At 39.7% G+C, this 26,040-nt stretch overlaps 21 non-coding genes across 21 annotated transcripts; all 21 read left to right on the forward strand.

The window, feature by feature from the left end:
- Nucleotides 1–1,225: 1,225 nt before the first annotated feature.
- Nucleotides 1,226–1,297, forward strand: TRNAP-UGG (transfer RNA proline (anticodon UGG)). The gene has a single exon. It is a non-coding gene; the product is annotated as a tRNA-Pro (tRNA).
- Nucleotides 1,298–1,585: 288 nt separating this feature from the next.
- TRNAV-CAC (transfer RNA valine (anticodon CAC)) lies at nt 1,586–1,658 on the forward strand. The gene has a single exon. It is a non-coding gene; the product is annotated as a tRNA-Val (tRNA).
- Nucleotides 1,659–3,793: 2,135 nt separating this feature from the next.
- On the forward strand, nt 3,794–3,865 carry TRNAP-UGG (transfer RNA proline (anticodon UGG)). The gene has a single exon. It is a non-coding gene; the product is annotated as a tRNA-Pro (tRNA).
- Nucleotides 3,866–4,153: 288 nt separating this feature from the next.
- Nucleotides 4,154–4,226, forward strand: TRNAV-CAC (transfer RNA valine (anticodon CAC)). The gene has a single exon. It is a non-coding gene; the product is annotated as a tRNA-Val (tRNA).
- Nucleotides 4,227–6,345: 2,119 nt separating this feature from the next.
- TRNAP-UGG (transfer RNA proline (anticodon UGG)) lies at nt 6,346–6,422 on the forward strand. Its single transcript has one exon. It is a non-coding gene; the product is annotated as a tRNA-Pro (tRNA).
- A 283-nt stretch (nt 6,423–6,705) lies between these two features.
- On the forward strand, nt 6,706–6,778 carry TRNAV-CAC (transfer RNA valine (anticodon CAC)). The gene has a single exon. It is a non-coding gene; the product is annotated as a tRNA-Val (tRNA).
- A 2,143-nt stretch (nt 6,779–8,921) lies between these two features.
- TRNAP-UGG (transfer RNA proline (anticodon UGG)) lies at nt 8,922–8,993 on the forward strand. Its single transcript has one exon. It is a non-coding gene; the product is annotated as a tRNA-Pro (tRNA).
- Nucleotides 8,994–9,281: 288 nt separating this feature from the next.
- Nucleotides 9,282–9,354, forward strand: TRNAV-CAC (transfer RNA valine (anticodon CAC)). Its single transcript has one exon. It is a non-coding gene; the product is annotated as a tRNA-Val (tRNA).
- A 2,135-nt stretch (nt 9,355–11,489) lies between these two features.
- Nucleotides 11,490–11,561, forward strand: TRNAP-UGG (transfer RNA proline (anticodon UGG)). The gene has a single exon. It is a non-coding gene; the product is annotated as a tRNA-Pro (tRNA).
- Nucleotides 11,562–11,849: 288 nt separating this feature from the next.
- Nucleotides 11,850–11,922, forward strand: TRNAV-CAC (transfer RNA valine (anticodon CAC)). The gene has a single exon. It is a non-coding gene; the product is annotated as a tRNA-Val (tRNA).
- A 2,121-nt stretch (nt 11,923–14,043) lies between these two features.
- On the forward strand, nt 14,044–14,115 carry TRNAP-UGG (transfer RNA proline (anticodon UGG)). The gene has a single exon. It is a non-coding gene; the product is annotated as a tRNA-Pro (tRNA).
- A 288-nt stretch (nt 14,116–14,403) lies between these two features.
- Nucleotides 14,404–14,476, forward strand: TRNAV-CAC (transfer RNA valine (anticodon CAC)). Its single transcript has one exon. It is a non-coding gene; the product is annotated as a tRNA-Val (tRNA).
- A 2,203-nt stretch (nt 14,477–16,679) lies between these two features.
- On the forward strand, nt 16,680–16,751 carry TRNAP-UGG (transfer RNA proline (anticodon UGG)). Its single transcript has one exon. It is a non-coding gene; the product is annotated as a tRNA-Pro (tRNA).
- Nucleotides 16,752–17,039: 288 nt separating this feature from the next.
- On the forward strand, nt 17,040–17,112 carry TRNAV-CAC (transfer RNA valine (anticodon CAC)). The gene has a single exon. It is a non-coding gene; the product is annotated as a tRNA-Val (tRNA).
- A 2,105-nt stretch (nt 17,113–19,217) lies between these two features.
- On the forward strand, nt 19,218–19,289 carry TRNAP-AGG (transfer RNA proline (anticodon AGG)). The gene has a single exon. It is a non-coding gene; the product is annotated as a tRNA-Pro (tRNA).
- A 288-nt stretch (nt 19,290–19,577) lies between these two features.
- TRNAV-CAC (transfer RNA valine (anticodon CAC)) lies at nt 19,578–19,650 on the forward strand. The gene has a single exon. It is a non-coding gene; the product is annotated as a tRNA-Val (tRNA).
- Nucleotides 19,651–21,793: 2,143 nt separating this feature from the next.
- Nucleotides 21,794–21,865, forward strand: TRNAP-UGG (transfer RNA proline (anticodon UGG)). Its single transcript has one exon. It is a non-coding gene; the product is annotated as a tRNA-Pro (tRNA).
- A 288-nt stretch (nt 21,866–22,153) lies between these two features.
- TRNAV-CAC (transfer RNA valine (anticodon CAC)) lies at nt 22,154–22,226 on the forward strand. The gene has a single exon. It is a non-coding gene; the product is annotated as a tRNA-Val (tRNA).
- A 1,421-nt stretch (nt 22,227–23,647) lies between these two features.
- On the forward strand, nt 23,648–23,719 carry TRNAP-UGG (transfer RNA proline (anticodon UGG)). The gene has a single exon. It is a non-coding gene; the product is annotated as a tRNA-Pro (tRNA).
- Nucleotides 23,720–24,007: 288 nt separating this feature from the next.
- Nucleotides 24,008–24,081, forward strand: TRNAV-CAC (transfer RNA valine (anticodon CAC)). Its single transcript has one exon. It is a non-coding gene; the product is annotated as a tRNA-Val (tRNA).
- A 1,706-nt stretch (nt 24,082–25,787) lies between these two features.
- Nucleotides 25,788–25,859, forward strand: TRNAP-AGG (transfer RNA proline (anticodon AGG)). The gene has a single exon. It is a non-coding gene; the product is annotated as a tRNA-Pro (tRNA).
- The last annotated feature ends 181 nt before the right edge of the window (nt 25,860–26,040 follow it).

Here is a 26,040-nt window from a genome sequence, read left to right on the forward strand (position 1 = left end):
ATAGAGATATAGATAGATAGATAGATAGATAGATAGATAGATAGATAGATAGATAGATAGATAGATAGATAGATAGATAGATAGATAGATAGATAGATAGATAGATAGATATAGGGAGAGAGAGAGCGTTAATATAAACAGAGACTTTATTTTCAATCAAGCGGTATTTTCTTTCCTTTAGGAGCAGAATGTTCTGATCATCAGCGCACCAGAATGTAGTGCTTGGTTGGCAAGCATCACATATTGTGATGTGTTAGCTAAGAGTTCCATGTCCTTCAGACTCATATATTCCTCTGTAGTTGTACCTTGGTGATTCCACAAAACATGGCATCATAATCAGCATTCTACTGCCACAGAGTGGACAGAGAAACCATTTAGAATTTCCCTGAAAAAGAAAAAAAGCATACTTAGGCAGAGCTTTGTGGACAGGAAGGACATTAGAGCAAGTGAGGAATAAGCACTGCTTTTGTTAATTTACATAGGCAGAACAGAGACTGCTGGGAAAAGCCTGAAATTAAAGGCACAGAAAATGCCTGCTTCTGGAGAGAACACTAAGAAGCATTGAAAGTTTTTCCTCTGACCCTGGCCACTCTTGAGAGGAATCCTATGATAGTCAGCAGGACCCACCCTAAAAAGGAAGGGACAGCCATTTGGACCCTTTCCACCTTTCCTATATCTCGCCTGATCGAGCGCTGATTGAGCGGATAAGCACATAAGCACATGTACTTCTCATTTTGGGAATGCATTGCTTAGCTTGTTACCAGCAGCTCAGTTATGTTATGATGTTAGAGGCTATGCAAGGAATGCTTTAGTCCTGCATTAGGCAGTTTTTATTGCTTCTTGCATTCAAGAGATAGATAACTAGCCAGAATCTGTGGCCCAGCTATTCACCTTGGCATTCCGATTTGCACAAAGGGAATCAGTATTGGAGAGAAAAGGCAAAATGTGTTTCTTATGTTGTTATGAACAGCTTTTTATTCTTTCTCTTTAGGCTCTAGCCAATGCAGAAATATATAAATAACTGCTGACTTCCTGTAAGACGTGTCCAATGCTGAGAAAAAATAAAAGGGGACACTTACAAATGATAGTGCTATCGTTTGAGAAAGGGTAAGTTGACACTGAATTTCCTGTGAATTCACAGACCAAGCATGAAAAAGACCCCAGCATGATCTTCATTGCGGGCTTAGAGCTGGTATTACCTTTTCAGAGGTGAGGGTCTTTCAACGGCTCGTTGGCCTAGGGGTATGATTCTCGCTTTGGGTGCGAGAGGTCCCGGGTTCAAATCTCGGACGAGCCCTTTCATTGGTGCTCTTTTGAAGTATGCATTTCAAAGCCAATATCAATTTTCTCTTTGCAGTAGTGGATGATTATTTGCTAGAGTCTCATGCTTTTAACCTTGCCCTGCCTGAGCAAATAGGAAACATTTCTCTTTAAGCATTTTGCAAAAATGCTGAACTTGCAAGGCATATACAAGCGTTCAGATAGGGCTGTCGGGCAGGTTGCATGAAAGAAATCTAAAACCAGATGCCCTTGGAATAGTCTGTTTTGAGCAGTTTCATCACAGAAGAATCACCTGTAGGTATCTGTTTCTGTAGTGTAGTGGTTATCACGTTCGCCTCACACGCGAAAGGTCCCCGGTTCGAAACCGGGCAGAAACACTAGTTATATTGTCTTGGCTGCAATGTTGAGAGTTGCTGTTTTGCATGAAATTGTCCAGGCCCTGAAGATGGGTTCATGCAGTCTCGTTCCAAGAAAGTGAATTCTCTTAAAAACAATAACATAATTGGCAGTTGGATGTATCTGTTGATTCACAAACCTCACTTTCAAAAGAGCCCTGCATTCGGTTCAATGCTCAACCAGAACAAGCATTAACTTTGAGAATTGTTGGCACCAACAGGCCTCCTATTTTAGTGGAGTGTTTCTGGTTTTAAGTGCTGAGGCTTGGGCTCAATTCCTAGATGATCCTTCTCAAGGTGATGATACAAATGCATCGTCACCTTTTCGTTTAATGTCAGAATTGTTTATTTCCATTTGGTGGTGTATGAATGCTTTCGACAGTATGGGGATTTTTTCTAGCCTTACATGAATAAAAGCATATCACTCCTCTTTATGTATTTTTCTAATACATTTATATTTGCATCTCCTCTCCTAGCATGCATTTTTGACTATCTTACAGGCTGTATATAATAAGTATCAATTCAGGGGCGCTTCTACTACTCAAATCACAACTGTTCTATCACGACATTGATAAGCAATCTGCATCTGCTTCTGTTGTGTATTGGTTATCATATTTACCTGACGTGTGAAAGTCCCATGTTTGACAGTGCACGTTAACAAAGAAACCAATGATTTTTATTAAAAGTTGTCTTGTGTTTTGGTTACCTTGCATCAGCCAAAACGTGCCAGAGATGACTTCATTTGCAGTCACTTGAAAAGTAGGGATTCTCAAATAAATGGCAAGAGGTTGAAACAAATCCAAAGAAATGCATGGCATATCTATGAGTAGGTGTATGCATGTATCCATATATAAAGATAGATAGATAGATAGATAGATAGAGATATAGATAGATAGATAGATAGATAGATAGATAGATAGATAGATAGATAGATAGATAGATAGATAGATAGATAGATAGATAGATAGATAGATAGATAGATAGATAGATAGATAGATAGATATAGGGAGAGAGAGAGCGTTAATATAAACAGAGACTTTATTTTCAATCAAGCGGTATTTTCTTTCCTTTAGGAGCAGAATGTTCTGATCATCAGCGCACCAGAATGTAGTGCTTGGTTGGCAAGCATCACATATTGTGATGTGTTAGCTAAGAGTTCCATGTCCTTCAGACTCATATATTCCTCTGTAGTTGTACCTTGGTGATTCCACAAAACATGGCATCATAATCAGCATTCTACTGCCACAGAGTGGACAGAGAAACCATTTAGAATTTCCCTGAAAAAGAAAAAAAGCATACTTAGGCAGAGCTTTGTGGACAGGAAGGACATTAGAGCAAGTGAGGAATAAGCACTGCTTTTGTTAATTTACATAGGCAGAACAGAGACTGCTGGGAAAAGCCTGAAATTAAAGGCACAGAAAATGCCTGCTTCTGGAGAGAACACTAAGAAGCATTGAAAGTTTTTCCTCTGACCCTGGCCACTCTTAAGAGGAATCCTATGATAGTCAGCAGGACCCACCCTAAAAAGGAAGGGACAGCCATTTGGACCCTTTCCACCTTTCCTATATCGAGCCTGATCGAGCGCTGATTGAGCGGATAAGCACATAAGCACATGTACTTCTCATTTTGGGAAGGCATTGCTTAGCTTGTTACCAGCAGCTCAGTTATGTTATGATGTTAGAGGCTATGCAAGGAATGCTTTAGTCCTGCATTAGGCAGTTTTTATTGCTTCTTGCATTCAAGAGATAGATAATTAGCCAGAATCTGTGGCCCAGCTATTCACCTTGGCATTCCGATTTGCACAAAGGGAATAAGTATTTGAGAGAAAAGGCAAAATGTGTTTCTTATGTTGTTATGAACAGCTTTTTATTCTTTCTCTTTAGGCTCTAGCCAATGCAGAAATATATAAATAACTGCTGACTTCCTGTAAGACTTGTCCAATGCTGAGAAAAAATAAAAGGGGACACTTACAAATGATAGTGCTATCGTTTGAGAAAGGGTAAGTTGACACTGAATTTCCTGTGAATTCACAGACCAAGCATGAAAAAGACCCCAGCATGATCTTCATTGCGGGCTTAGAGCTGGTATTACCTTTTCAGAGGTGAGGGTCTTTCAACGGCTCGTTGGTCTAGGGGTATGATTCTCGCTTTGGCTGCGAGAGGTCCCGGGTTCCAATCCCGGACGAGCCCTTTCATTGGTGCTCTTTTGAAGTATGCATTTCAAAGCCAATATCAATTTTCTCTTTGCAGTAGTGGATGATTATTTGCTAGAGTCTCATGCTTTTAACCTTGCCCTGCCTGAGCAAATAGGAAACATTTCTCTTTAAGCATTTTGCAAAAATGCTGAACTTGCAAGGCATATACAAGCGTTCAGATAGGGCTGTCGGGCAGGTTGCATGAAAGAAATCTAAAACCAGATGCCCTTGGAATAGTCTGTTTTGAGCAGTTTCATCACAGAAGAATCACCTGTAGGTATCTGTTTCTGTAGTGTAGTGGTTATCACGTTCGCCTCACACGCGAAAGGTCCCCGGTTCGAAACCGGGCAGAAACACTAGTTATATTGTCTTGGCTGCAATGTTGAGAGTTGCCGTTTTGCATGAAATTGTCCAGGCCCTGAAGATGGGTTCATGCAGTCTCGTTCCAAGAAAGTGAATTCTCTTAAAAACAATAACATAATTGGCATGTGGATGTATCTGTTGATTCACAAACCTCACTTTCAAAAGAGCCCTGCATTCGGTTCAATGCTCAACCAGAACAAGCATTAACTTTGAGAATTGTTGGCACCAACAGGCCTCCTATTTTACTGGAGTGTTTCTGGTTTTAAGTGCTGAGGCTTGGGCTCAATTCCTAGATGATCCTTCTCAAGGTGATGATACAAATGCATCGTCACCTTTTCGTTTAATGTCAGAATTGTTTATTTCCATTTGGTGGTGTATGAATGCTTTCGACAGTATGGGGATTTTTTCTAGCCTTGCATGAATAAAAGCATATCACTCCTCTTTATGTATTTTTCTAATACATTTATATTTGCATCTCCTCTCCTAGCATGCATTTTTGACTATCTTACAGGCTGTATATAATAGGTATCAATTCAGGGGCGCTTCTACTACTCAAATCACAACTGTTCTATCACGACATTGATAAGCAATCTGCATCTGCTTCTGTTGTGTATTGGTTATCATATTTACCTGACGTGTGAAAGTCCCATGTTTGACAGTGCACGTTAACAAAGAAACCAATGATTTTTATTAAAAGTTGTCTTGTGTTTTGGTTACCTTGCATCAGCCAAAACGTGCCAGAGATGACTTCATTTGCAGTCACTTGAAAAGTAGGAATTCTCAAATAAATGGCAAGAGGTTGAAACAAATCCAAAGAAATGCATGGCATATCTATGAGTAGGTGTATGCATGTATCCATATATAAAGATAGATAGATAGATAGATAGATAGAGATATAGATAGATAGATAGATAGATAGATAGATAGATAGATAGATAGATAGATAGATAGATAGATAGATAGATAGATAGATAGATAGATAGATAGATAGATAGATATAGGGAGAGAGAGAGCGTTAATATAAACAGAGACTTTATTTTCAATCAAGCGGTATTTTCTTTCCTTTAGGAGCAGAATGTTCTGATCATCAGCGCACCAGAATGTAGTGCTTGGTTGGCAAGCATCACATATTGTGATGTGTTAGCTAAGAGTTCCATGTCCTTCAGACTCATATATTCCTCTGTAGTTGTACCTTGGTGATTCCACAAAACATGGCATCATAATCAGCATTCTACTGCCACAGAGTGGACAGAGAAACCATTTAGAATTTCCCTGAAAAAGAAAAAAAGCATACTTAGGCAGAGCTTTGTGGACAGGAAGGACATTAGAGCAAGTGAGGAATAAGCACTGCTTTTGTTAATTTACATAGGCAGAACAGAGACTGCTGGGAAAAGCCTGAAATTAAAGGCACAGAAAATGCCTGCTTCTGGAGAGAACACTAAGAAGCATTGAAAGTTTTTCCTCTGACCCTGGCCACTCTTAAGAGGAATCCTATGATAGTCAGCAGGACCCACCCTAAAAAGGAAGGGACAGCCATTTGGACCCTTTCCACCTTTCCTATATCTCGCCTGATCGAGCGCTGATTGAGCGGATAAGCACATAAGCACATGTACTTCTCATTTTGGGAAGGCATTGCTTAGCTTGTTACCAGCAGCTCAGTTATGTTATGATGTTAGAGGCTATGCAAGGAATGCTTTAGTCCTGCATTAGGCAGTTTTTATTGCTTCTTGCATTCAAGAGATAGATAATTAGCCAGAATCTGTGGCCCAGCTATTCACCTTGGCATTCCGATTTGCACAAAGGGAATGAGTATTTGAGAGAAAAGGCAAAATGTGTTTCTTATGTTGTTATGAACAGCTTTTTATTCTTTCTCTTTAGGCTCTAGCCAATGCAGAAATATATAAATAACTGCTGACTTCCTGTAAGACTTGTCCAATGCTGAGAAAAAATAAAAGGGGACATTTACAAATGATAGTGCTATCGTTTGAGAAAGGGTAAGTTGACACTGAATTTCCTGTGAATTCACAGACCAAGCATGAAAAAGACCCCAGCATGATCTTCATTGCGGGCTTAGAGCTGGTATTACCTTTTCAGAGGTGAGGGTCTTTCAACGACTCGTTGGTCTAGGGGTATGATTCTCGCTTTGGGTGCGAGAGGTCCCGGGTTCAAATCCCGGACGAGCCCTTTCATTGGTGCTCTTTTGAAGTATGCATTTCAAAGCCAATATCAATTTTCTCTTTGCAGTAGTGGATGATTATTTGCTAGAGTCTCATGCTTTTAACCTTGCCCTGCCTGAGCAAATAGGAAACATTTCTCTTTAAGCATTTTGCAAAAATGCTGAACTTGCAAGGCATATACAAGCGTTCAGATAGGGCTGTCGGGCAGGTTGCATGAAAGAAATCTAAAACCAGATGCCCTTGGAATAGTCTGTTTTGAGCAGTTTCATCACAGAAGAATCACCTGTAGGTATCTGTTTCTGTAGTGTAGTGGTTATCACGTTCGCCTCACACGCGAAAGGTCCCCGGTTCGAAACCGGGCAGAAACACTAGTTATATTGTCTTGGCTGCAATGTTGAGAGTTGCCGTTTTGCATGAAATTGTCCAGGCCCTGAAGATGGGTTCATGCAGTCTCGTTCCAAGAAAGTGAATTCTCTTAAAAACAATAACATAATTGGCATGTGGATGTATCTGTTGATTCACAAACCTCACTTTCAAAAGAGCCCTGCATTCGGTTCAATGCTCAACCAGAACAAGCATTAACTTTGAGAATTGTTGGCACCAACAGGCCTCCTATTTTAGTGGAGTGTTTCTGGTTTTAAGTGCTGAGGCTTGGGCTCAATTCCTAGATGATCCTTCTCAAGGTGATGATACAAATGCATCGTCACCTTTTCGTTTAATGTCAGAATTGTTTATTTCCATTTGGTGGTGTATGAATGCTTTCGACAGTATGGGGATTTTTTCTAGCCTTGCATGAATAAAAGCATATCACTCCTCTTTATGTATTTTTCTAATACATTTATATTTGCATCTCCTCTCCTAGCATGCATTTTTGACTATCTTACAGGCTGTATATAATAAGTATCAATTCAGGGGCGCTTCTACTACTCAAATCACAACTGTTCTATCACGACATTGATAAGCAATCTGCATCTGCTTCTGTTGTGTATTGGTTATCATATTTACCTGACGTGTGAAAGTCCCATGTTTGACAGTGCACGTTAACAAAGAAACCAATGATTTTTATTAAAAGTTGTCTTGTGTTTTGGTTACCTTGCATCAGCCAAAACGTGCCAGAGATGACTTCATTTGCAGTCACTTGAAAAGTAGGGATTCTCAAATAAATGGCAAGAGGTTGAAACAAATCCAAAGAAATGCATGGCATATCTATGAGTAGGTGTATGCATGTATCCATATATAAAGATAGATAGATAGATAGATAGATAGAGATATAGATAGATAGATAGATAGATAGATAGATAGATAGATAGATAGATAGATAGATAGATAGATAGATAGATAGATAGATAGATAGATAGATAGATAGATAGATAGATAGATAGATAGATAGATAGATATAGGGAGAGAGAGAGCGTTAATATAAACAGAGACTTTATTTTCAATCAAGCGGTATTTTCTTTCCTTTAGGAGCAGAATGTTCTGATCATCAGCGCACCAGAATGTAGTGCTTGGTTGGCAAGCATCACATATTGTGATGTGTTAGCTAAGAGTTCCATGTCCTTCAGACTCATATATTCCTCTGTAGTTGTACCTTGGTGATTCCACAAAACATGGCATCATAATCAGCATTCTACTGCCACAGAGTGGACAGAGAAACCATTTAGAATTTCCCTGAAAAAGAAAAAAAGCATACTTAGGCAGAGCTTTGTGGACAGGAAGGACATTAGAGCAAGTGAGGAATAAGCACTGCTTTTGTTAATTTACATAGGCAGAACAGAGACTGCTGGGAAAAGCCTGAAATTAAAGGCACAGAAAATGCCTGCTTCTGGAGAGAACACTAAGAAGCATTGAAAGTTTTTCCTCTGACCCTGGCCACTCTTAAGAGGAATCCTATGATAGTCAGCAGGACCCACCCTAAAAAGGAAGGGACAGCCATTTGGACCCTTTCCACCTTTCCTATATCGAGCCTGATCGAGCGCTGATTGAGCGGATAAGCACATAAGCACATGTACTTCTCATTTTGGGAAGGCATTGCTTAGCTTGTTACCAGCAGCTCAGTTATGTTATGATGTTAGAGGCTATGCAAGGAATGCTTTAGTCCTGCATTAGGCAGTTTTTATTGCTTCTTGCATTCAAGAGATAGATAATTAGCCAGAATCTGTGGCCCAGCTATTCACCTTGGCATTCCGATTTGCACAAAGGGAATAAGTATTTGAGAGAAAAGGCAAAATGTGTTTCTTATGTTGTTATGAACAGCTTTTTATTCTTTCTCTTTAGGCTCTAGCCAATGCAGAAATATATAAATAACTGCTGACTTCCTGTAAGACTTGTCCAATGCTGAGAAAAAATAAAAGGGGACACTTACAAATGATAGTGCTATCGTTTGAGAAAGGGTAAGTTGACACTGAATTTCCTGTGAATTCACAGACCAAGCATGAAAAAGACCCCAGCATGATCTTCATTGCGGGCTTAGAGCTGGTATTACCTTTTCAGAGGTGAGGGTCTTTCAACGGCTCGTTGGTCTAGGGGTATGATTCTCGCTTTGGGTGCGAGAGGTCCCGGGTTCAAATCCTGGACGAGCCCTTTCATTGGTGCTCTTTTGAAGTATGCATTTCAAAGCCAATATCAATTTTCTCTTTGCAGTAGTGGATGATTATTTGCTAGAGTCTCATGCTTTTAACCTTGCCCTGCCTGAGCAAATAGGAAACATTTCTCTTTAAGCATTTTGCAAAAATGCTGAACTTGCAAGGCATATACAAGCGTTCAGATAGGGCTGTCGGGCAGGTTGCATGAAAGAAATCTAAAACCAGATGCCCTTGGAATAGTCTGTTTTGAGCAGTTTCATCACAGAAGAATCACCTGTAGGTATCTGTTTCTGTAGTGTAGTGGTTATCACGTTTGCCTCACACGCGAAAGGTCCCCGGTTCGAAACCAGGCAGAAACACTAGTTATATTGTCTTGGCTGCAATGTTGAGAGTTGCCGTTTTGCATGAAATTGTCCAGGCCCTGAAGATGGGTTCATGCAGTCTCGTTCCAAGAAAGTGAATTCTCTTAAAAACAATAACATACTTGGCATGTGGATGTATCTGTTGATTCACAAACCTCACTTTCAAAAGAGCCCTGCATTCGGTTCAATGCTCAACCAGAACAAGCATTAACTTTGAGAATTGTTGGCACCAACAGGCCTCCTATTTTAGTGGAGTGTTTCTGGTTTTAAGTGCTGAGGCTTGGGCTCAATTCCTAGATGATCCTTCTCAAGGTGATGATACAAATGCATCGTCACCTTTTCGTTTAATGTCAGAATTGTTTATTTCCATTTGGTGGTGTATGAATGCTTTCGACAGTATGGGGATTTTTTCTAGCCTTGCATGAATAAAAGCATATCACTCCTCTTTATGTATTTTTCTAATACATTTATATTTGCATCTCCTCTCCTAGCATGCATTTTTGACTATCTTACAGGCTGTATATAATAAGTATCAATTCAGGGGCGCTTCTACTACTCAAATCACAACTGTTCTATCACGACATTGATAAGCAATCTGCATCTGCTTCTGTTGTGTATTGGTTATCATATTTACCTGACGTGTGAAAGTCCCATGTTTGACAGTGCACGTTAACAAAGAAACCAATGATTTTTATTAAAAGTTGTCTTGTGTTTTGGTTACCTTGCATCAGCCAAAACGTGCCAGAGATGACTTCATTTGCAGTCACTTGAAAAGTAGGAATTCTCAAATAAATGGCAAGAGGTTGAAACAAATCCAAAGAAATGCATGGCATATCTATGAGTAGGTGTATGCATGTATCCATATATAAAGATAGATAGATAGATAGATAGATAGAGATATAGATAGATAGATAGATAGATAGATAGATAGATAGATAGATAGATAGATAGATAGATAGATAGATAGATAGATAGATAGATAGATAGATAGATAGATAGATAGATAGATAGATAGATATAGGGAGAGAGAGAGCGTTAATATAAACAGAGACTTTATTTTCAATCAAGCGGTATTTTCTTTCCTTTAGGAGCAGAATGTTCTGATCATCAGCGCACCAGAATGTAGTGCTTGGTTGGCAAGCATCACATATTGTGATGTGTTAGCTAAGAGTTCCATGTCCTTCAGACTCATATATTCCTCTGTAGTTGTACCTTGGTGATTCCACAAAACATGGCATCATAATCAGCATTCTACTGCCACAGAGTGGACAGAGAAACCATTTAGAATTTCCCTGAAAAAGAAAAAAAGCATACTTAGGCAGAGCTTTGTGGACAGGAAGGACATTAGAGCAAGTGAGGAATAAGCACTGCTTTTGTTAATTTACATAGGCAGAACAGAGACTGCTGGGAAAAGCCTGAAATTAAAGGCACAGAAAATGCCTGCTTCTGGAGAGAACACTAAGAAGCATTGAAAGTTTTTCCTCTGACCCTGGCCACTCTTAAGAGGAATCCTATGATAGTCAGCAGGACCCACCCTAAAAAGGAAGGGACAGCCATTTGGACCCTTTCCACCTTTCCTATATCTCGCCTGATCGAGCGCTGATTGAGCGGATAAGCACATAAGCACATGTACTTCTCATTTTGGGAATGCATTGCTTAGCTTGTTACCAGCAGCTCAGTTATGTTATGATGTTAGAGGCTATGCAAGGAATGCTTTAGTCCTGCATTAGGCAGTTTTTATTGCTTCTTGCATTCAAGAGATAGATAACTAGCCAGAATCTGTGGCCCAGCTATTCACCTTGGCATTCCGATTTGCACAAAGGGAATCAGTATTGGAGAGAAAAGGCAAAATGTGTTTCTTATGTTGTTATGAACAGCTTTTTATTCTTTCTCTTTAGGCTCTAGCCAATGCAGAAATATATAAATAACTGCTGACTTCCTGTAAGACGTGTCCAATGCTGAGAAAAAATAAAAGGGGACACTTACAAATGATAGTGCTATCGTTTGAGAAAGGGTAAGTTGACACTGAATTTCCTGTGAATTCACAGACCAAGCATGAAAAAGACCCCAGCATGATCTTCATTGCGGGCTTAGAGCTGGTATTACCTTTTCAGAGGTGAGGGTCTTTCAACGGCTCGTTGGTCTAGGGGTATGATTCTCGCTTTGGGTGTGAGAGGTCCCGGGTTCAAATCCCGGACGAGCCCTTTCATTGGTGCTCTTTTGAAGTATGCATTTCAAAGCCAATATCAATTTTCTCTTTGCAGTAGTGGATGATTATTTGCTAGAGTCTCATGCTTTTAACCTTGCCCTGCCTGAGCAAATAGGAAACATTTCTCTTTAAGCATTTTGCAAAAATGCTGAACTTGCAAGGCATATACAAGCGTTCAGATAGGGCTGTCGGGCAGGTTGCATGAAAGAAATCTAAAACCAGATGCCCTTGGAATAGTCTGTTTTGAGCAGTTTCATCACAGAAGAATCACCTGTAGGTATCTGTTTCTGTGGTGTAGTGGTTATCACGTTCGCCTCACACGCGAAAGGTCCCCGGTTCGAAACCGGGCAGAAACACTAGTTATATTGTCTTGGCTGCAATGTTGAGAGTTGCCGTTTTGCATGAAATTGTCCAGGCCCTGAAGATGGGTTCATGCAGTCTCGTTCCAAGAAAGTGAATTCTCTTAAAAACAATAACATAATTGGCATGTGGATGTATCTGTTGATTCACAAACCTCACTTTCAAAAGAGCCCTGCATTCGGTTCAATGCTCAACCAGAACAAGCATTAACTTTGAGAATTGTTGGCACCAACAGGCCTCCTATTTTAGTGGAGTGTTTCTGGTTTTAAGTGCTGAGGCTTGGGCTCAATTCCTAGATGATCCTTCTCAAGGTGATGATACAAATGCATCGTCACCTTTTCGTTTAATGTCAGAATTGTTTATTTCCATTTGGTGGTGTATGAATGCTTTCGACAGTATGGGGATTTTTTCTAGCCTTGCATGAATAAAAGCATATCACTCCTCTTTATGTATTTTTCTAATACATTTATATTTGCATCTCCTCTCCTAGCATGCATTTTTGACTATCTTACAGGCTGTATATAATAAGTATCAATTCAGGGGCGCTTCTACTACTCAAATCACAACTGTTCTATCACGACATTGATAAGCAATCTGCATCTGCTTCTGTTGTGTATTGGTTATCATATTTACCTGACGTGTGAAAGTCCCATGTTTGACAGTGCACGTTAACAAAGAAACCAATGATTTTTATTAAAAGTTGTCTTGTGTTTTGGTTACCTTGCATCAGCCAAAACGTGCCAGAGATGACTTCATTTGCAGTCACTTGAAAAGTAGGGATTCTCAAATAAATGGCAAGAGGTTGAAACAAATCCAAAGAAATGCATGGCATATCTATGAGTAGGTGTATGCATGTATCCATATATAAAGATAGATAGATAGATAGATAGAGATATAGATAGATAGATAGATAGATAGATAGATAGATAGATAGATAGATAGATAGATAGATAGATAGATAGATAGATAGATAGATAGATAGATAGATAGATATAGGGAGAGAGAGAGCGTTAATATAAACAGAGACTTTATTTTCAATCAAGCGGTATTTTCTTTCCTTTAGGAGCAGAATGTTCTGATCATCAGCGCACCAGAATGTAGTGCTTGGTTGGCAAGCATCACATATTGTGATGTGTTAGCTAAGAGTTCCATGTCCTTCAGACTCATATATTCCTCTGTAGTTGTACCTTGGTGATTCCACAAAACATGGCATCATAATCAGCATTCTACTGCCACAGAGTGGACAGAGAAACCATTTAGAATTTCCCTGAAAAAGAAAAAAAGCATACTTAGGCAGAGCTTTGTGGACAGGAAGGACATTAGAGCAAGTGAGGAATAAGCACTGCTTTTGTTAATTTACATAGGCAGAACAGAGACTGCTGGGAAAAGCCTGAAATTAAAGGCACAGAAAATGCCTGCTTCTGGAGAGAACACTAAGAAGCATTGAAAGTTTTTCCTCTGACCCTGGCCACTCTTAAGAGGAATCCTATGATAGTCAGCAGGACCCACCCTAAAAAGGAAGGGACAGCCATTTGGACCCTTTCCACCTTTCCTATATCTCGCCTGATCGAGCCTGATCGAGCGCTGATTGAGCGGATAAGCACATAAGCACATGTACTTCTCATTTTGGGAAGGCATTGCTTAGCTTCTTACCAGCAGCTCAGTTATGTTATGATGTTAGAGGCTATGCAAGGAATGCTTTAGTCCTGCATTAGGCAGTTTTTATTGCTTCTTGCATTCAAGAGATAGATAATTAGCCAGAATCTGTGGCCCAGCTATTCACCTTGGCATTCCGATTTGCACAAAGGGAATAAGTATTTGAGAGAAAAGGCAAAATGTGTTTCTTATGTTGTTATGAACAGCTTTTTATTCTTTCTCTTTAGGCTCTAGCCAATGCAGAAATATATAAATAACTGCTGACTTCCTGTAAGACTTGTCCAATGCTGAGAAAAAATAAAAGGGGACACTTACAAATGATAGTGCTATCGTTTGAGAAAGGGTAAGTTGACACTGAATTTCCTGTGAATTCACAGACCAAGCATGAAAAAGACCCCAGCATGATCTTCATTGCGGGCTTAGAGCTGGTATTACCTTTTCAGAGGTGAGGGTCTTTCAACGGCTCGTTGGTCTAGGGGTATGATTCTCGCTTTGGGTGCGAGAGGTCCCGGGTTCAAATCCCGGACGAGCCCTTTCATTGGTGCTCTTTTGAAGTATGCATTTCAAAGCCAATATCAATTTTCTCTTTGCAGTAGTGGATGATTATTTGCTAGAGTCTCATGCTTTTAACCTTGCCCTGCCTGAGCAAATAGGAAACATTTCTCTTTAAGCATTTTGCAAAAATGCTGAACTTGCAAAGCATATACAAGCGTTCAGATAGGGCTGTCGGGCAGGTTGCATGAAAGAAATCTAAAACCAGATGCCCTTGGAATAGTCTGTTTTGAGCAGTTTCATCACAGAAGAATCACCTGTAGGTATCTGTTTCTGTAGTGTAGTGGTTATCACGTTCGCCTCACACGCGAAAGGTCCCCGGTTCGAAACCGGGCAGAAACACTAGTTATATTGTCTTGGCTGCAATGTTGAGAGTTGCCGTTTTGCATGAAATTGTCCAGGCCCTGAAGATGGGTTCATGCAGTCTCGTTCCAAGAAAGTGAATTCTCTTAAAAACAATAACATAATTGGCATGTGGATGTATCTGTTGATTCACAGACCTCACTTTCAAAAGAGCCCTGCATTCGGTTCAATGCTCAACCAGAACAAGCATTAACTTTGAGAATTGTTGGCACCAACAGGCCTCCTATTTTAGTGGAGTGTTTCTGGTTTTAAGTGCTGAGGCTTGGGCTCAATTCCTAGATGATCCTTCTCAAGGTGATGATACAAATGCATCGTCACCTTTTCGTTTAATGTCAGAATTGTTTATTTCCATTTGGTGGTGTATGAATGCTTTCGACAGTATGGGGATTTTTTCTAGCCTTGCATGAATAAAAGCATATCACTCCTCTTTATGTATTTTTCTAATACATTTATATTTGCATCTCCTCTCCTAGCATGCATTTTTGACTATCTTACAGGCTGTATATAATAAGTATCAATTCAGGGGCGCTTCTACTACTCAAATCACAACTGTTCTATCACGACATTGATAAGCAATCTGCATCTGCTTCTGTTGTGTATTGGTTATCATATTTACCTGACGTGTGAAAGTCCCATGTTTGACAGTGCACGTTAACAAAGAAACCAATGATTTTTATTAAAAGTTGTCTTGTGTTTTGGTTACCTTGCATCAGCCAAAACGTGCCAGAGATGACTTCATTTGCAGTCACTTGAAAAGTAGGGATTCTCAAATAAATGGCAAGAGGTTGAAACAAATCCAAAGAAATGCATGGCATATCTATGAGTAGGTGTATGCATGTATCCATATATAAAGATAGATAGATAGATAGATAGATAGAGATATAGATAGATAGATAGATAGATAGATAGATAGATAGATAGATAGATAGATAGATAGATAGATAGATAGATAGATAGATAGATAGATAGATATAGGGAGAGAGAGAGCGTTAATATAAACAGAGACTTTATTTTCAATCAAGCGGTATTTTCTTTCCTTTAGGAGCAGAATGTTCTGATCATCAGCGCACCAGAATGTAGTGCTTGGTTGGCAAGCATCACATATTGTGATGTGTTAGCTAAGAGTTCCATGTCCTTCAGACTCATATATTCCTCTGTAGTTGTACCTTGGTGATTCCACAAAACATGGCATCATAATCAGCATTCTACTGCCACAGAGTGGACAGAGAAACCATTTAGAATTTCCCTGAAAAAGAAAAAAAGCATACTTAGGCAGAGCTTTGTGGACAGGAAGGACATTAGAGCAAGTGAGGAATAAGCACTGCTTTTGTTAATTTACATAGGCAGAACAGAGACTGCTGGGAAAAGCCTGAAATTAAAGGCACAGAAAATGCCTGCTTCTGGAGAGAACACTAAGAAGCATTGAAAGTTTTTCCTCTGACCCTGGCCACTCTTAAGAGGAATCCTATGATAGTCAGCAGGACCCACCCTAAAAAGGAAGGGACAGCCATTTGGACCCTTTCCACCTTTCCTATATTGAGCCTGATCGAGCGCTGATTGAGCGGATAAGCACATAAGCACATAAGCACATAAGCACATAAGCACATAAGCACATAAGCACATAAGCACATAAGCACATAAGCACATAAGCACATAAGCACATAAGCACATAAGCACATGTACTTCTCATTTTGGGAAGGCATTGCTTAGCTTGTTACCAGCAGCTCAGTTATGTTATGATGTTAGAGGCTATGCAAGGAATGCTTTAGTCCTGCATTAGGCAGTTTTTATTGCTTCTTGCATTCAAGAGATAGATAATTAGCCAGAATCTGTGGCCCAGCTATTCACCTTGGCATTCCGATTTGCACAAAGGGAATAAGTATTTGAGAGAAAAGGCAAAATGTGTTTCTTATGTTGTTATGAACAGATTTTTATTCTTTCTCTTTAGGCTCTAGCCAATGCAGAAATATATAAATAACTGCTGACTTCCTGTAAGACTTGTCCAATGCTGAGAAAAAATAAAAGGGGACACTTACAAATGATAGTGCTATCGTTTGAGAAAGGGTAAGTTGACACTGAATTTCCTGTGAATTCACAGACCAAGCATGAAAAAGACCCCAGCATGATCTTCATTGCGGGCTTAGAGCTGGTATTACCTTTTCAGAGGTGAGGGTCTTTCAACGGCTCGTTGGTCTAGGGGTATGATTCTCGCTTTGGGTGCGAGAGGTCCCGGGTTCAAATCCCGGACGAGCCCTTTCATTGGTGCTCTTTTGAAGTATGCATTTCAAAGCCAATATCAATTTTCTCTTTGCAGTAGTGGATGATTATTTGCTAGAGTCTCATGCTTTTAACCTTGCCCTGCCTGAGCAAATAGGAAACATTTCTCTTTAAGCATTTTGCAAAAATGCTGAACTTGCAAGGCATATACAAGCGTTCAGATAGGGCTGTCGGGCAGGTTGCATGAAAGAAATCTAAAACCAGATGCCCTTGGAATAGTCTGTTTTGAGCAGTTTCATCACAGAAGAATCACCTGTAGGTATCTGTTTCTGTAGTGTAGTGGTTATCACGTTCGCCTCACACGCGAAAGGTCCCCGGTTCGAAACCGGGCAGAAACACTAGTTATATTGTCTTGGCTGCAATGTTGAGAGTTGCCGTTTTGCATGAAATTGTCCAGGCCCTGAAGATGGGTTCATGCAGTCTCGTTCCAAGAAAGTGAATTCTCTTAAAAACAATAACATAATTGGCATGTGGATGTATCTGTTGATTCACAAACCTCACTTTCAAAAGAGCCCTGCATTCGGTTCAATGCTCAACCAGAACAAGCATTAACTTTGAGAATTGTTGGCACCAACAGGCCTCCTATTTTAGTGGAGTGTTTCTGGTTTTAAGTGCTGAGGCTTGGGCTCAATTCCTAGATGATCCTTCTCAAGGTGATGATACAAATGCATCGTCACCTTTTCGTTTAATGTCAGAATTGTTTATTTCCATTTGGTGGTGTATGAATGCTTTCGACAGTATGGGGATTTTTTCTAGCCTTGCATGAATAAAAGCATATCACTCCTCTTTATGTATTTTTCTAATACATTTATATTTGCATCTCCTCTCCTAGCATGCATTTTTGACTATCTTACAGGCTGTATATAATAAGTATCAATTCAGGGGCGCTTCTACTACTCAAATCACAACTGTTCTATCACGACATTGATAAGCAATCTGCATCTGCTTCTGTTGTGTATTGGTTATCATATTTACCTGACGTGTGAAAGTCCCATGTTTGACAGTGCACGTTAACAAAGAAACCAATGATTTTTATTAAAAGTTGTCTTGTGTTTTGGTTACCTTGCATCAGCCAAAACGTGCCAGAGATGACTTCATTTGCAGTCACTTGAAAAGTAGGGATTCTCAAATAAATGGCAAGAGGTTGAAACAAATCCAAAGAAATGCATGGCATATCTATGAGTAGGTGTATGCATGTATCCATATATAAAGATAGATAGATAGATAGATAGATAGATAGATAGAGATATAGATAGATAGATAGATAGATAGATAGATAGATAGATAGATAGATAGATAGATAGATAGATAGATAGATATAGGGAGAGAGAGAGCGTTAATATAAACAGAGACTTTATTTTCAATCAAGAGGTATTTTCTTTCCTTTAGGAGCAGAATGTTCTGATCATCAGCGCACCAGAATGTAGTGCTTGGTTGGCAAGCATCACATATTGTGATGTGTTAGCTAAGAGTTCCATGTCCTTCAGACTCATATATTCCTCTGTAGTTGTACCTTGGTGATTCCACAAAACATGGCATCATAATCAGCATTCTACTGCCACAGAGTGGACAGAGAAACCATTTAGAATTTCCCTGAAAAAGAAAAAAAGCATACTTAGGCGGAGCTTTGTGGACAGGAAGGACATTAGAGCAAGTGAGGAATAAGCACTGCTTTTGTTAATTTACATAGGCAGAACAGAGACTGCTGGGAAAAGCCTGAAATTAAAGGCACAGAAAATGCCTGCTTCTGGAGAGAACACTAAGAAGCATTGAAAGTTTTTCCTCTGACCCTGGCCACTCTTAAGAGGAATCCTATGATAGTCAGCAGGACCCACCCTAAAAAGGAAGGGACAGCCATTTGGACCCTTTCCACCTTTCCTATATCTCGCCTGATCGAGCCTGATCGAGCTCTGATTGAGCGGATAAGCACATAAGCACATGTACTTCTCATTTTGGGAATGCATTGCTTAGCTTGTTACCAGCAGCTCAGTTATGTTATGATGTTAGAGGCTATGCAAGGAATGCTTTAGTCCTGCATTAGGCAGTTTTTATTGCTTCTTGCATTCAAGAGATAGATAACTAGCCAGAATCTGTGGCCCAGCTATTCACCTTGGCATTCCGATTTGCACAAAGGGAATCAGTATTGGAGAGAAAAGGCAAAATGTGTTTCTTATGTTGTTATGAACAGCTTTTTATTCTTTCTCTTTAGGCTCTAGCCAATGCAGAAATATATAAATAACTGCTGACTTCCTGTAAGACGTGTCCAATGCTGAGACAAAATAAAAGGGGACACTTACAAATGATAGTGCTATCCTTTGAGAAAGGGTAAGTTGACACTGAATTTCCTGTGAATTCACAGACCAAGCATGAAAAAGACCCCAGCATGATCTTCATTGCGGGCTTAGAGCTGGTATTACCTTTTCAGAGGTGAGGGTCTTTCAACGGCTCGTTGGTCTAGGGGTATGATTCTCGCTTAGGGTGCGAGAGGTCCCGGGTTCAAATCCCGAACGAGCCCTTTCATTGGTGCTCTTTTGAAGTATGCATTTCAAAGCCAATATTAGTTTTCTCTTTGCAGTAGTGGATGATTATTTGCTAGAGTCTCATGCTTTTAACCTTGCCCTGCCTGAGCAAATAGGAAACATTTCTCTTTAAGCATTTTGCAAAAATGCTGAACTTGCAAGGCATATACAAGCGTTCAGATAGGGCTGTCGGGCAGGTTGCATGAAAGAAATCTAAAACCAGATGCCCTTGGAATAACCTGTTTTGAGCAGTTTCATCACAGAAGAATCACCTGTAGGTATCTGTTTCTGTAGTGTAGTGGTTATCACGTTCGCCTCACACGCGAAAGGTCCCCGGTTCGAAACCGGGCAGAAACACTAGTTATATTGTCTTGGCTGCAATGTTGAGAGTTGCCGTTTTGCATGAAATTGTCCAGGCCCTGAAGATGGGTTCATGCAGTCTCGTTCCAAGAAAGTGAATTCTCTTAAAAACAATAACATAATTGGCATGTGGATGTATCTGTTGATTCACAGACCTCACTTTCAAAAGAGCCCTGCATTCGGTTCAATGCTCAACCAGAACAAGCATTAACTTTGAGAATTGTTGGCACCAACAGGCCTCTTATTTTAGTGGAGTGTTTCTGGTTTTTAAGTGCTGAGGCTTGGGCTCAATTCCTAGATGATCCTTCTCAAGGTGATGATACAAATGCATCGTCACCTTTTCGTTTAATGTCAGAATTGTTTATTTCCATTTGGTGGTGTATGAATGCTTTCGACAGTATGGGGATTTTTTCTAGCCTTGCATGAATAAAAGCATATCACTCCTCTTTATGTATTTTTCTAATACATTTATATTTGCATCTCCTCTCCTAGCATGCATTTTTGACTATCTTACAGGCTGTATATAATAAGTATCAATTCAGGGGCGCTTCTTCTACTCAAATCACAACTGTTCTATCACGACATTGATAAGCAATCTGCATCTGCTTCTGTTGTGTATTGGTTATCATATTTACCTGACGTGTGAAAGTCCCATGTTGGACAGTGCACGTTAACAAAGAAACCAATGATTTTTATTAAAAGTTGTCTTGTGTTTTGGTTACCTTGCATCAGCCAAACCGTGCCAGAGATTACTTCATTTGCAGTCACTTGAAAAGTAGGGATTCTCAAATAAATGGCAAGAGGTTGAAACAAATCCAAAGAAATGCATGGCATATCTATGTGTAGGTGTATGCATGTATCCATATATAAAGATAGATAGATAGATAGATAGATAGATAGATAGATAGATAGATAGATAGATAGATAGATAGATAGATAGATAGATAGATAGATAGATAGATAGATAGATAGATAGATAGATAGATAGATAGATAGATAGATAGATAGATAGATAGATATAGGGAGAGAGAGAGCGTTAATATAAACAGAGACTTATTTTCAATCAAGCGGTATTTTCTTTCCTTTAGGAGCAGAATGTTCTGATCATCAGCGCACCAGAATGTAGTGCTTGGTTGGCAAGCATCACATATTGTGATGTGTTAGCGAAGAGTTCCATGTCCTTCAGACTCATATATTCCTCTGTAGTTGTACCTTGGTGATTCCACAAAACATGGCATCATAATCAGCATTCTACTGCCACAGAGTGGACAGAGAAACCATTTAGAATTTCCCTGAAAAAGAAAAAAAGCATACTTAGGCAGAGCTTTGTGGACAGGAAGGACATTAGAGCAAGTGAGGAATAAGCACTGCTTTTGTTAATTTACATAGGCAGAACAGAGACTGCTGGGAAAAGCCTGAAATTAAAGGCACAGAAAATGCCTGCTTCTGGAGAGAACACTAAGAAGCATTGAAAGTTTTTCCTCTGACCCTGGCCACTCTTAAGAGGAATCCTATGATAGTCAGCAGGACCCACCCTAAAAAGGAAGGGAAAGCCATTTGGACCCTTTCCACCTTTCCTATATCGAGCCTGATTGAGCGCTGATTGAGCGGATAAGCACATAAGCACATAAGCACATGTACTTCTCATTTTGGGAAGGCATTGCTTAGCTTGTTACCAGCAGCTCAGTTATGTTATGATGTTAGAGGCTATGCAAGGAATGCTTTAGTCCTGCATTAGGCAGTTTTTATTGCTTCTTGCATTCAAGAGATAGATAATTAGCCAGAATCTGTGGCCCAGCTATTCACCTTGGCATTCCGATTTGCACAAAGGGAATAAGTATTTGAGAGAAAAGGCAAAATGTGTTTCTTATGTTGTTATGAACAGCTTTTTATTCTTTCTCTTTAGGCTCTAGCCAATGCAGAAATATATAAATAACTGCTGACTTCCTGTAAGACTTGTCCAATGCTGAGAAAAAATAAAAGGGGACACTTACAAATGATAGTGCTATCGTTTGAGAAAGGGTAAGTTGACACTGAATTTCCTGTGAATTCACAGACCAAGCATGAAAAAGACCCCAGCATGATCTTCATTGCGGGCTTAGAGCTGGTATTACCTTTTCAGAGGTGAGGGTCTTTCAACGGCTCGTTGGTCTAGGGGTATGATTCTCGCTTTGGGTGCGAGAGGTCCCGGGTTCAAATCCCGGACGAGCCCTTTCATTGGTGCTCTTTTGAAGTATGCATTTCAAAGCCAATATCAATTTTCTCTTTGCAGTAGTGGATGCATCTTTGCTAGAGTCTCATGCTTTTAACCTTGCCCTGCCTGAGCAAATAGGAAACATTTCTCTTTAAGCATTTTGCAAAAATGCTGAACTTGCAAGGCATATACAAGCGTTCAGATAGGGCTGTCGGGCAGGTTGCATGAAAGAAATCTAAAACCAGATGCCCTTGGAATAGTCTGTTTTGAGCAGTTTCATCACAGAAGAATCACCTGTAGGTATCTGTTTCTGTAGTGTAGTGGTTATCACGTTCGCCTCACACGCGAAAGGTCCCCGGTTCGAAACCGGGCAGAAACACTAGTTATATTGTCTTGGCTGCAATATTGAGAGTTGCCGTTTTGCACGAAATTGTCCAGGCCCTGAAGATGGGTTCATGCAGTCTCGTTCCAAGAAAGTGAATTCTCTTAAAAACAATAACATAATTGGCATGTGGATGTATCTGTTGATTCACAAACTTCACTTTCAAAAGAGCCCTGCATTCGGTTCAATGCTCAACCAGAACAAGCATTAACTTTGAGAATTGTTGGCACCAACAAGCCTCCTATTTTAGTGGAGTGTTTCTGGTTTTAAGTGCTGAGGCTTGGGCTCAATTCCTAGATGATCCTTCTCAAGGTGATGATACAAATGCATCGTCACCTTTTCGTTTAATGTCAGAATTGTTTATTTCCATTTGGTGGTGTATGAATGCTTTCGACAGTATGGGGATTTTTTCTAGCCTTGCATGAATAAAAGCATATCACTCCTCTTTATGTATTTTTCTAATACATTTATATTTGCATCTCCTCTCCTAGCATGCATTTTTGACTATCTTACAGGCTGTATATAACAAGTATCAATTCAGGGGCGCTTCTACTACTCAAATCACAACTGTTCTATCACGACATTGATAAGCAATCTGCATCTGCTTCTGTTGTGTATTGGTTATCATATTTACCTGACGTGTGAAAGTCCCATGTTTGACAGTGCACGTTAACAAAGAAACCAATGATTTTTATTAAAAGTTGTCTTGTGTTTTGGTTACCTTGCATCAGCCAAAACGTGCCAGAGATGACTTCATTTGCAGTCACTTGAAAAGTAGGGATTCTCAAATAAATGGCAAGAGGTTGAAACAAATCCAAAGAAATGCATGGCATATCTATGAGTAGGTGTATGCATGTATCCATATATAAAGATAGATAGATAGATAGATCGATGATAGATAGATAGATAGATAGATAGATAGATAGAGATATAGATAGATAGATAGATAGATAGATAGATAGATAGATAGATAGAGAGAGAGATAGATAGATAGATAGATAGATAGATAGATAGATAGATAGATAGATAGATAGATAGATAGATAGATAGATAGTTAGCCAGAATCTGTGGCCCAGCTATTCACCTTGGCATTCCGATTTGCACAAAGGGAATAAGTATTTGAGAGAAAAGGCAAAATGTGTTTCTTATGTTGTTATGAACAGCTTTTTATTCTTTCTCTTTAGGCTCTAGCCAATGCAGAAATATATAAATAACTGCTGACTTCCTGTAAGACTTGTCCAATGCTGAGAAAAAATAAAAGGGGACACTTACAAATGATAGTGCTATCGTTTGAGAAAGGGTAAGTTGACACTGAATTTCCTGTGAATTCACAGACCAAGCATGAAAAAGACCCCAGCATGATCTTCATTGCGGGCTTAGAGCTGGTATTACCTTTTCAGAGGTGAGGGTCTTTCAACGGCTCGTTGGTCTAGGGGTATGATTCTCGCTTTGGGTGCGAGAGGTCCCGGGTTCAAATCCCGGAGGAGCCCTTTCATTGGTGCTCTTTTGAAGTATGCATTTCAAAGCCAATATCAATTTTCTCTTTGCAGTAGTGGATGATTATTTGCTAGAGTCTCATGCTTTTAACCTTGCCCTGCCTGAGCAAATAGGAAACATTTCTCTTTAAGCATTTTGCAAAAATGCTGAACTTGCAAGGCATATACAAGCGTTCAGATAGGGCTGTCGGGCAGGTTGCATGAAAGAAATCTAAAACCAGATGCCCTTGGAATAGTCTGTTTTGAGCAGTTTCATCACAGAAGAATCACCTGTAGGTATCTGTTTCTGTAGTGTAGTGGTTATCACGTTCGCCTCACACGCGAAAGGTCCCCGGTTCGAAACCGGGCAGATCACTAGTTATATTGTCTTGGCTGCAAGTATCAATTCAGGGGCGCTTCTACTACTCAAATCACAACTGTTCTATCACGACATTGATAAGCAATCTGCATCTGCTTCCGTTGTGTATTGGTTATCATATTTACCTGACGTGTGAAAGTCCCATGTTTGACAGTGCACGTTAACAAAGAAACCAATGATTTTTATTAAAAGTTGTCTTGTGTTTTGGTTACCTTGCATCAGCCAAAACGTGCCAGAGATGACTTCATTTGCAGTCACTAGAAAAGTAGGGATTCTCAAATAAATGGCAAGAGGTTGAAACAAATCCAAAGAAATGCATGGCATATCTATGAGTAGGTGTATGCATGTATCCATATATAAAGATAGATAGATAGATAGATAGATAGATAGATAGATAGATAGATAGATAGATAGAGAGATAGATAGATAGATAGATAGATAGATAGATAGATAGATAGATAGATAGATAGATAGATAGATAGATAGATAGATAGATAGATAGATAGATAGATAGATAGATAGATAGATAGATAGATAGATAGATAGATAGATAGATAGATAGATAGATAGATAGATAGATAGATAGATAGATATAGGGAGAGAGAGAGCGTTAATATAAACAGAGACTTTATTTTCAATCAAGCGGTATTTTCTTTCCTTTAGGAGCAGAATGTTCTGATCATCAGCGCACCAGAATGTAGTGCTTGGTTGGCAAGCATCACATATTGTGATGTGTTAGCTAAGAGTTCCATGTCCTTCAGACTCATATATTCCTCTGTAGTTGTACCTTGGTGATTCCACAAAACATGGCATCATAATCAGCATTCTACTGCCACAGAGTGGACAGAGAAACCATTTAGAATTTCCCTGAAAAAGAAAAAAAGCATACTTAGGCAGAGCTTTGTGGACAGGAAGGACATTAGAGCAAGTGAGGAATAAGCACTGCTTTTGTTAATTTACATAGGCAGAACAGAGACTGCTGGGAAAAGCCTGAAATTAAAGGCACAGAAAATGCCTGCTTCTGGAGAGAACACTAAGAAGCATTGAAAGTTTTTCCTCTGACCCTGGCCACTCTTAAGAGGAATCCTATGATAGTCAGCAGGACCCACCCTAAAAAGGAAGGGACAGCCATTTGGACCCTTTCCACCTTTTCTATATCTCGCCTGATCGAGCCTGATTGAGCGGATAAGCACATAAGCACATGTACTTCTCATTTTGGGAAGGCATTGCTTAGCTTGTTACCAGCAGCTCAGTTATGTTATGATGTTAGAGGCTATGCAAGGAATGCTTTAGTCCTGCATTAGGCAGTTTTTATTGCTTCTTGCATTAAGAGATAGATAATTAGCCAGAATCTGTGGCCCAGCTATTCACCTTGGCATTCCGATTTGCACAAAGGGAATAAGTATTGGAGAGAAAAGGCAAAATGTGTTTCTTATGTTGTTATGAACAGCTTTTTATTCTTTCTCTTTAGGCGCTAGCCAATGCAGAAATATATAAATAACTGCTGACTTCCTGTAAGACGTGTCCAATGGTGAGACAAAATAAAAGGGACACTTACAAATGATAGTGCTATCGTTTGAGAAAGGGTAAGTTGACACTGAATTTCCTGTGAATTCACAGACCAAGCATGAAAAAGACCCCAGCATGATCTTCATTGCGGGCTTAGAGCTGGTATTACCTTTTCAGAGGTGAGGGTCTTTCAGCGGCTTTTTGGTCTAGGGGTATGATTCTCGCTTAGGGTGCGAGAGGTCCCGGGTTCAAATCCCGGATGAGCCCTTTCATTGGTGCTCTTTTGAAGTATGCATTTCAAAGCCAATATCAATTTTCTCTTTGCAGTAGTGGATGCATATTTGCTAGAGTCTCATGCTTTTAACCTTGCCCTGCCTGAGCAAATAGGAAACATTTCTCTTTAAGCATTTTGCAAAAATGCTGAACTTGCAAGGCATATACAAGCGTT

This window comes from Lissotriton helveticus, chromosome 8, assembly GCF_964261635.1.
Source record: "Lissotriton helveticus chromosome 8, aLisHel1.1, whole genome shotgun sequence".
Lineage (NCBI taxonomy): Eukaryota > Metazoa > Chordata > Amphibia > Caudata > Salamandridae > Lissotriton > Lissotriton helveticus.